The following is a 10,082-nucleotide window of genomic DNA, read 5'->3' as shown; positions in this document are numbered from 1 at the left end:
TATTTTAAATAAAGGATACTTTGATATACATTCTACTGTAAGGTTGGAAATGTATTTTCTTCACCCTAAAATATGTTTTGAAATGTATTTTGGTTTGAAAGAAATATATTTTCAATTTCAAAAATATATTTTTTTGGAGCATCACAAATACAAAATATATTTACCATATATTTGAAATATATTTTGGCCAGGAAAAATGTATTTTTTTACCGTATGGGTTTGCTGCTGCTGACTTTGAAAATCACACCAAACATGGAATCAAATATATCGACTCGGCTTAGACTACAGAGAAGCTCGGCACTGCTCACAAAACGCAACACAAAAGGCTTTTTAAAGACAACAATCACTTTGACAGACACACAAACACGACTGAGTACAGAGCAGCTGCTGGTTTGAAGCCACAGAAATGTCCAAATGTTTAAACACACTGCAGCGTTGCAGCCGTGATGCATTTGTGCTGCTAAGGCCACACACATCAGCTGCCTTACATTTTAGCACCAGTTCATCTCTGACCATGGCAGCACAGTCTTTCCAGTACAGTGATGTTGGTGGGGACAGTGGGGACTGATTGTTCATTGGCTGTAAGCCGGTCACATGGACGTTTAACTGGTGCTTTGATTGCTCTGTAGTCTGTTGTGCCTGTGAGCTGCTCCTAAAATGAGACAGATTATAATTGTCACCATTCTGTTAATGACTCTTATTATGTGCGCTCTCCTCCACTGTCACACTAAACACATTAAACCTTTATTTTTGTGTAAAGTCAGGATTTATTGGCTCTTCTTAAAAGCGTCATGAAGTGCAAAACTCAGCAAACATTATACAAAAGTAGATTTAGAAGCTGAACTGAAAACATTTAAAGTGACAGTCAGCACAAATCCAGCTGACATCTCCATCCAACCCAAGTCTTCATTTAAAGTCATTATAACTGTGACACACGTTTGTTACAGTATTAATCCTGCCTGATGCTGCAGGGCCAACATCATGAAACAGGCTCAGCATTTATTTCCATTATGAAACTTTATCATTAAAAACAAACCATTGTTCTGCAGTCGTCCCAGGACTGTGGGTCAAACGTTCTCTCCACATGTTTAAGGCTGAGCTCACTTTATCGTCTGCCTGAAGGAGGGAAGCAGATGTTACTAAACATCACAATAAAACATATGAAATGGGTGCACATGAGGAACGTCTGCACTGTTAAAGCCATGCAAACATCTTCACACATGAAGCAGCAACACCTCTCAGTTTAGCAGCAGCTGGTAAAAGCCACAGTGATCCTGGAGCCTCCCTGAAGGACTCGTTCATCAGTAACTGTCAGGAGGACGATTAAACCTTCTGCACACATCCTGTAGTTACACACTCGGGAGGAAAGACGACGTCCTCGCTCTGCAACATGATCTGTGTTTCATCCAGGACGCTCAAACACAGACTGGTTTCCAAATATTAGACGCACTGGTTCTTCATGTGTTTCTACCTGAGCACTCAGAGTCATTTCTACAACAGGCCTCCTTCACCTGCTGGTGCCTCTGTTTCTGTGTTTGGCTGTTTCCATCAGTGCCTGATGTTTGTGATCTTTGATCTGTTCTGAAGTCTCTCTTTGTAACACAAATGTTGTTTGGCTTCTTTTGCAAACAAGGCAAAAGAACTTTAATGGATTCATTTGCTGATCTTACTGTTCTGATGCAAAGCCGTCCTTTCAACGCTTTAGAAAGAAAACCAAACAATGTTTTTAAAACTTTCCCAAAATGTAAAAGCTATTAAAACCATAAACTTCTGCTCCTTGATCATGTGATTCTTCTTCTAGACTGTCTGTAATTGTTATTGCTGATTGTCAATAAAGTTGTTTTTTACAAGTTATGTTGTAAAGGAAGCTTGTGGCGAGGGAGGAGGGGCGACTAAAAGCAGGTTCATATAGTGGGAAAGTCCTCAGGTCATGTGAGGATATTTACTGATGCGTCAACACTGTCAGATAAAAGAACGGCTGCTGCATTTGTTCTCCCACAAATAAGTTTGGTGATGAGTAAAAGAATTACAGATGATGTGGCAGTTTATACTGGGAGCTGGTAGTGATGTTACTGGCTTGAACTGGGTGGAGGACGCACTAATATGGAGGTATGTGGTTTGCTGGGACTCTAGCAGCGTGCTAGTGAGCACAGGTGATATGTCTTCAGACTCTAGGCAACATATTGTTTTTGATATACTTCATTTACTGTATAGAATCAAACACAGAGGGATAGAAGTGGATTTCTTATGGCTCCCTGTGAATATCGGTGTTGATGCAATGAACAGGACAATAAGTTTAAAAAGGTGCAGCAAGAAGAAGTCGTGCAGGTTTGACTATAAAATACAGTGAAAGTGAGGTGAAGAGTATAATGAAGGTAAAGATGAAGGACGAGTGGCAGGCACACTGGGACAGAGACGGGAAAGGCAGATATTATTATACAGAAAACAGTCGTGTAGAAGAAGCTGCAGCAGAGACCAGGATGGAATCTGGAGAGTCAGAGTTGGTCACACAGGCTTGAATAGCACACTTAAAAAGGTAAACACGACACAGGAAGTGTGACTTCTGTGGACCAGAGGAGACGTTTGACGGGTTGTTAGCGTCGTCAGGATGCTGGATGGAAACGCTGTGCCTGATAGGATGATTACAGGCTGGACTTTGTCTTCCTGTTACAGATGGATCCAGGCCCTGGATGACTGCTGGACACACATGACCCACACTAGGCTGCCTTCATCCATCCTTTCCTCCTTCACTGAGACTCAGAGTCAGCATGTATGTATTTATCAGTGATTTGAATCCTTTCATTACAGAGTGAAGTTAAAGTAGACGTGTGAACACACTAATAAACACAAAGGGACACAACTACTACTGCATGATGTAAAGCTGAAGTATTACACAGCTTTATGAACCTCCTGTTATCCTGGTAGACGAGTACAGCAATAAATCTTTTACTTGAACATCTTCTGGCTCCAATAAGCTTTAAAATGTGACCATGAAGTTAGAGACACACTGACTGAAACCCACAGCTGTGACTGTGGATCACATCCACACACAGTGTAGCTGCTGTCTCTGTGTGAGCCTTTGCACTGCTGCTCGCAGCACCGTTATATCACTCAGCGCTCGCTGCTGTTATTGAATCCACTTTTTACTGTCCGTGCAATCAAGCTCCTCTGCAGAGCTAGAAAATATCTTCGAACCAGTTTATGTGTTAGGGGATCCTTTGCAGCTGTGACTGTTGCCTCTGTTTTTGTCCTTTGGTTCCTGGGAGCCTTTTACATTTCCATCAGCAACAAATATCTGAACAGGCTTTATTGTAGGAAATACAGGAGTAAATAGTTGTCATTATTTATTAGATGTTGTTAAAGATGATCAGATGCTTGTTTAGTTTAATGCTGTGGCTTCAGTCAGCATCACTGTGCTGTATAGTTTTATTTTTCTGATCCTTCTGTTAAAGTTGCTGAATAAAAGCACCTCAGCGCTGCCTCGAGCCTCCTTCTTTAAAGCAGCAGAGGCTCTTCATTCAGGTATCACAGCTCGAGTTGTTCTGCAGGAGACCCAGAGTACTGTCCTTGGTCCATAATGACATTAACTTTGATTCATGTCAACACGAAGCCTGAACGTCTGTGATGAACACACTATCAGCATCACTGACATATTTCATCATTTAAAAACACTTCCTGTCACCGTGGTGGTTACAGTGACATCATGCAGTTTGTGCTTTGACCTCCAGAGGGCGACAAATCAGCACAGACAGAGAGCTCCATTCAAACTTTGCTGCCATCAGGAATAATTCTTCAAATATAATCATCAGTGTTTGAGCAGCTATGATATCAGGGACAATCTAGACATGTGTGACAATACTGAACATGTCACATGACACACCTCAAACATCATGTGATCCACTCTCAGTCTGCACTTTCAGTCATGACTTCATGAATTTATGATCAGTTTACTCCTGAAATATTCAAATGCTGCAGGGTGAAGAACAACAAAGTGCTGACACATGTTTGTGTTTCAAACAAGAAAACCAGCAGAAATAAATCATCTTTGGACAACATGACAGAGATTAGTGAGTTTCCAAGTTGCACTTGAATGCAGCACAGACAGATTCTGATGTTCGTGGTTGTAAACGTGTCCTCAAACGCCGCTCTGACTCTTTCCTTCCTGCTCAAAGTTCCTCTTTTCTGAACTTGGTGTTTGTGCCTGACGCTGATCGTCTCCGTGTGGAGCTCCGTGTGAAGGTAACGTTAGCAGTGTGTAATGTTTCCTGGCTAACATCAGCTGTGTGCAGCTCAGTTCCAGCACAAATCTGCCGCTCCATAGTTCACGGTAACGGACTCATGAGGTCGACCGTTAAACGCTCTCCCGCCATTTTGTCTGTGTGCGCGGATGTGTACGTTTTTGTTACCACTGTCATCTCATCAATAGCCTATTTGTAAAAGATCTCTGTTCATAGTTTAGTTGGATTTTAAAACTCTGTAGTTGGACAGTTTTATTTTGGACTGATGCTAAAATTCTTGCTGATTGTTTCTGTCGAGGTTTTGTACTTGACATCCGCCATTTTGGATGTGATAAGCTGTAGAGAGTGCGTCCAAAAAGAGAAACCAGAAAGAGAACCTGTTTTATTAATAACCTCTTGCAAATAGAAGAATATGAAAAAAACAACAACAAATAGGATAAAACCTTTAAATTACTTGAATTTTTAAAATCACCATCATCTGTTAACACAAATTTGATCATTTCAAATTTTTGTTTTCATTTTCTCTTCCCAGTTACTTCTTTCTCATTCTCTTCATTCTCCTTGTCACCTTACGTCTCACTCCTTAACTGAAGTTGTAGTTCTAACATAAGAAGTCCCACCAACGTCCTTTATTTAATCTCTGTGTTGTCACAGTTATTATCATCAGATCAGACATGAGACCCAGACAACAACATAAGTTTACAAGCTAACATCATGTCAGCTAACATTAGACGATAGCATCATAAACTTTAAATTACTTTGCCTCTGATCAACAGTTTGATTACATTCTCACATCACAGGTTTATTTGCTAAGTGTGAGTCCGCCCACATTAGATCCACTTTTCAGCAGGTGGAATAATTTGTAGTATATAGGTAATACATCAACAATGCTGCCGTGGCTAAGTTAAGAATATTTAAAATGTCATTTCCAAAACTTGCATATGATCTGCAATTTGTAGCAGATCTACTGACTGTCACAGAGCAGCTGGAGCAGTCTCGAATGCAGGTCAGTCCACTGCTGCCCCCTGTGGCCAAGTGCCATAGCTACTGCTGGATGAACTCGTGACACATCTGCACCTGTTTCTATGAACACATTGAGTCTGAGTGGCTGCACTTACACTGGTGCATTCAACATATTGAAAGATGGCAGCAATGTGGATTGTCAAGACTCAAACCAACCGTTGAGCAAAGACAGCAGCATCACTTGTTTCTGTTTGTTATACAGCCAGATTTACTCGTGACACACATGTGCAGCTGCTTTATCACCTATTCTGAATTTGTTTCAAGCACAATACATTTGTTACACATGTTGGGATATTGTGTTTGTTTTAAATGTTATATACCTGTGTGGTATGTGACTTGTGTTGCCATGACGCCAGGTCTCTCTTGGAAATGAGATTTTTAATCTCAATGAGATTTTTTTTTACCTGGATAAGTAAAGGACTAATTTGTAACTTTCAGTGTTTTCCGGTCTTCCAAAAGAAAAAAAACCTTCAACTACATGACATGCAGTTGTGTATTTGTTTTCACCTTATCATACACTTGAAGTTTTACAAATCACCACTTCTTTAGTGAATATCATTTCAGTCTCAGACAACCTTGTTTCTCTTACAGAGGTTGAGTGCACCTTCTGCGGATGGCGGTACCACACAGTGTGCGTGGACTTCCCCTGCACAGAAGGCAACTACAAATGCTGTGAATGCTAAATAAACAGAAACAAATGATCCCTGTTGTCTTTGCTTGATGATTGGTTTGAGTCTTGACAATCCACATTGCTGGCGTTGCATCTTTCAATGGCAGCAATGGCAGGTATCAGTGCTCAAAGCTTTTGTGTTTGTTTCCAACAAGTTGCCCACCTCGGGAAACAAAAATGTGTTCTTTTACTTGTCAGATGAACATATGAGACACTTTGACTCTTCAGTGCAGTGTGGAGCCTAACAAAGATCTGTTTTGTGTCCCAGCTGATCAGCAGGAGGAGGAGAGTCTGACGGAGCAGCAGAGGAACATTTTCAGCTACTTGGACTCAGCTCAGCCACTACAGAGGAAACAATGAGCTCAACACAGAAGGTGACAGACAGAGCAGGACCATATGACCAAAGATATTTATCACCATATACATTTGAACATTTGCCATAACGATGTAGCTGACGATAGAATTGACAGCAGACAAAATACTTTACAGCTGCACAACTTTATTAAAAAGCCATCAATGTATTTTCACTGAAACAAGCAGCTGTTGTTTATGTGCATTAAAGTTATATAAAAATGTAACAGTGCAAATGCAAATTCCTCGCTGACAGTTTAACCAAAAGGCGTTTCCAGTGGAAACTGGCCGACACATCCTGAGCATAACCATGTATAATATCCACTAAACTTCAGAAGAGGTTATACAGTCGTGGCCAAAAGGTTTGAGAATTGCATAAATATTGGAACCTGGAGAAGTTGCTGCTTAAGTTTTTATAATAGCATTTTGCCTGCACTCCAGAATGTTATGAGGAGTGATCAGATGAACTGCATCGTCCTTCTTTGCCATGAAAACGAACTTAATCCCCAAAAAGCCTTACCACTGCATTTCATTGCTGTCATCAAAGGAGCTGCTGAGACCATTTCAGTGATCGTCTTCTTAACTCAGGTGAGAATGTTGGCGAGCACGAGGCTGGAGATCATCATGGCTCCCGATTCAGGTTCTGCAGCTTTAAAGTCCTCAAGGGTACTCAAAGACCGCTAAGGCCGAAGTGCGAGGCTCGTGAAATGGGACGTCTAGCCTCCGTCGCGCTGCCCAGGTTGCCTAGCAACCATGATACTAACAGCTGGAAACGTTTCATACAGCTTTGTTTGACAGAAATGAAGGAGAACATATTTAGTTCATTTGTTTCTACATGAGCTCTGTGTGATTTGATGAGTATCTGAGGCTGAGACCACAGGACTGTGAAACATGATTGTTGGGCTTCATTTCTGTGCTGAACAGTCGTTTAAGATTAGCTGTAAATAACAATTAGCTGATGTTGTTCATGAGACTAAAGTCATCTCACTGTGGTAATGTAAATATAATATGGCCAATATTATAGTTATTATATTAATCACTTCACTCACAGACAAGTATCTGTGACAGTGTGTATACAGATGTATCATATATAAGAGACAAATATTGTTCATTTAATATGTTGGTACTAAATGTGGTTCAGTGCTTACATATATGTGTAAAAAGCAAATGTAGGAGCTGTGATAACTGTGTCTGATAGAATGAAGAGTCGACTGATATATGAAATATTCCTTTATTGGGTGAGAAAATCAGACCATGTCATAACTGCTTTAAGTCACACAGAATAGATATCAGAGCCTTAAACAGGCTGACTTCTGCTAAATGGGTCAAACTGGGCAGAAAGTCTACAAACACATAACATCCTTATAGAATATGATGTAACACTATAGATCAACTTAGCTCAGAATATATAAAGCATATAAACAATTACAGCAATATGATGCAACAAACACAGCAGCTACTGATCCAAAATACTCAAAGCTTCATAGAACTGAAACCAACATTTATTTTTAGCTCCATTCTGCTGCTGATACAGACTTTAGGTTTCTGAACATTAAACTTGTTGCTGCCTTTCATAGTGTGTAGCTTGAAGGCCCTGAGTACTTTCTCCCACACTGGAAACACTGGGATGATCACATTATTTGAACATTACCTAATAAGACTGATTCAGCACAGACAGTTATGTTAAACTTTCCTAGCAGTCCTTCACAAACAGGGAACAGTCTGTCTATTCTCTCCATCTGTCAGCTGCTGCTGGCTCTTCCTCCTCCTCTTCCTCACACACTGTTGAGTTTGTCCTGGTGGATCATCAGGGCTGCAAAGCCTCACAGATGATGTGCAGCAGTGTGTCCCTCAGTCTGTCCTCACTCTGGACACTTGCAGTCGTCACACATGGAAATCAAATGTGTGATAAGCTGCAGGATTCAAACACAAGTGTAACTTATAAACACATGTTCATACTTTTATTCCACAATCAGAGAGAAAGAAACAGAGAGAGAGTGCAGGACAGACAGACAGGTGACAGTCTCAGGTGTACACACTGCTACACAACAGCACCAGAGAAGCAGGATTTAGTGTTTGTGTTATTACGAGTGTAAACAAGAAGAGTTCCAGATGGTGCAGTGGACACATGTGTGACTGCTGTGATTAAAGCATCTTTCTTTCAGCTTAACGAGTGAACCGTCAGCTCGTTCAAACACACGTTAAAGTGCGTTTGGCTCGACACCACCGAACAGAGGCAGCAATATAACACAGCTAACATTAACAGTGCAGTGAATCCTGCTTGTGCCGTGATGTTCAGGACTGCAAACCGAGCAGCATCACTGACTTTCAGCTTGTTGTGTTTGTGGATATATGACTGACTTTAATTATCCACAAAATCATCACATTCTCTGTCAGATTAAGGTCGACTATTGAACGGCGTATATTTTAAAGGCTTTAAAACCAAGTTAACGCTGAAAGTACAAACATCACTAATGTCACATAACTCTGCCGACAAGGCATAGCTATGGCTATGAAATGCTCTTTGTGTATCACTTCTTCATTATGAAAGATGTCATTAATGCACTAGTAATGTCTCATCTGGAGTATTGTTCAATCATTTGGTCAGCAGCTAATAAGACAGATCTTAACAGACTTCAGTTAGTCCAGAATAAGGCGTCCAGATTAGTGTGAAGATGTTCATACTATACTAATATTGATAACATGCATAATAACCTTTCTTGGCTTCCTGTACAGGCTAAAATATTCTATGGCTTACTTGTAGTTCTAAAGAAAGCAATTCTGTTAAACACACCACATTTATTCTGCTCAGCTGCAGTATCCAGATGAAATACATCATCATATTACACAGTTTTCAACAAGCTGCAATTTAGTAAATGCTCGAGTTAAAAGTAACGTTTTGTAAAACTGTTACATTTAGAGCAACTTTTAAGTGGAATAAGTTGCCTTAAAAAATTAGAGAATTATTCAAAACTTCAATGAACACTTAAAAGCCGATTTACAGAGCTTTTAGTTGTTGTAAATATTGTAAGACATGATTTGTTTTTGAAATTTGTGTAATGTGCCTCAATGTTATTGATATTATTATTATTATTATTATTGATTGCTTATATTTGAACAATTGTGAAACCTCACTGTGGATGTAAGAGTGAAATTATGTGGATATCTTGAATCCACTTTATTGTGTAATATTTTATGTGAGTATTTGACGGAAGACGAGCAACATCTGTTGTGGAAGCTAACGGGGTTCCTTTAGAATAAACAAACATAGGATTTATTATCACTGAATAATTCTGTATAAATCTATACAAATTATAGAAATATGTAATAGGAAACAACAAAATAATCTAAATTATAAAATAATGTGTGTGTGTGTGTGTGTGTGTGTGTGTGCGTGTGTGTGTGTGTGTGTGTGTGTGTGTGTGTGTATGATTTTAGTGTTTGAACAGTCATGAATTATCTTTAACAGCAGGTTGGATGTAATGTGTTAGAACTACCAGCAGGTGGGGATAAGAGACCTTTAAGGTGTTTGGTGCCACGCTCCACCTTCAGGTTTAAAACTAGTGTTAATGGAGTTTGAAGGTTGAGTTTGTTCCACGACTGCATTTCACTCACTGCCTCTGTTTGTATCTCTGTCACTGCAGGACCAACATGGAGCCAGAAGTCAGCGCTCTCAGGAGGCCGACAAACCTCACAGAAGAAAGGGAGAGAAAAAACACACCTGTGACGAGTGTGGGAAGGGTTTTACTGTGAGGGCTAAACTAAAACGGCATCAGGTCATCCACACTGGAGAGAGACCG

General features: G+C 40.2%; 1 long non-coding RNA gene across 1 annotated transcript; it reads left to right on the top strand.

Annotated features, from left to right (window-relative positions):
* Positions 1–3,906: 3,906 nt before the first annotated feature.
* Positions 3,907–10,040, top strand: LOC146577036 (uncharacterized). The gene is made up of 3 exons (XR_014891376.1): positions 3,907–4,239; positions 6,200–6,305; positions 9,927–10,040. It is a non-coding gene; the product is annotated as an uncharacterized LOC146577036 (long non-coding RNA).
* The last annotated feature ends 42 nt before the right edge of the window (positions 10,041–10,082 follow it).

Source organism: Mchenga conophoros, linkage group LG3, assembly GCF_057382185.1.
Source record: "Mchenga conophoros isolate Kocher_MC1m ecotype Shallow Benthic linkage group LG3, M_conophoros_male_GT1.1, whole genome shotgun sequence".
NCBI lineage: Eukaryota > Metazoa > Chordata > Actinopteri > Cichliformes > Cichlidae > Mchenga > Mchenga conophoros.
The sequence above is the reverse complement of the archived record's forward strand: the minus strand, read 5'-3'. Positions and strand labels throughout refer to the sequence as shown.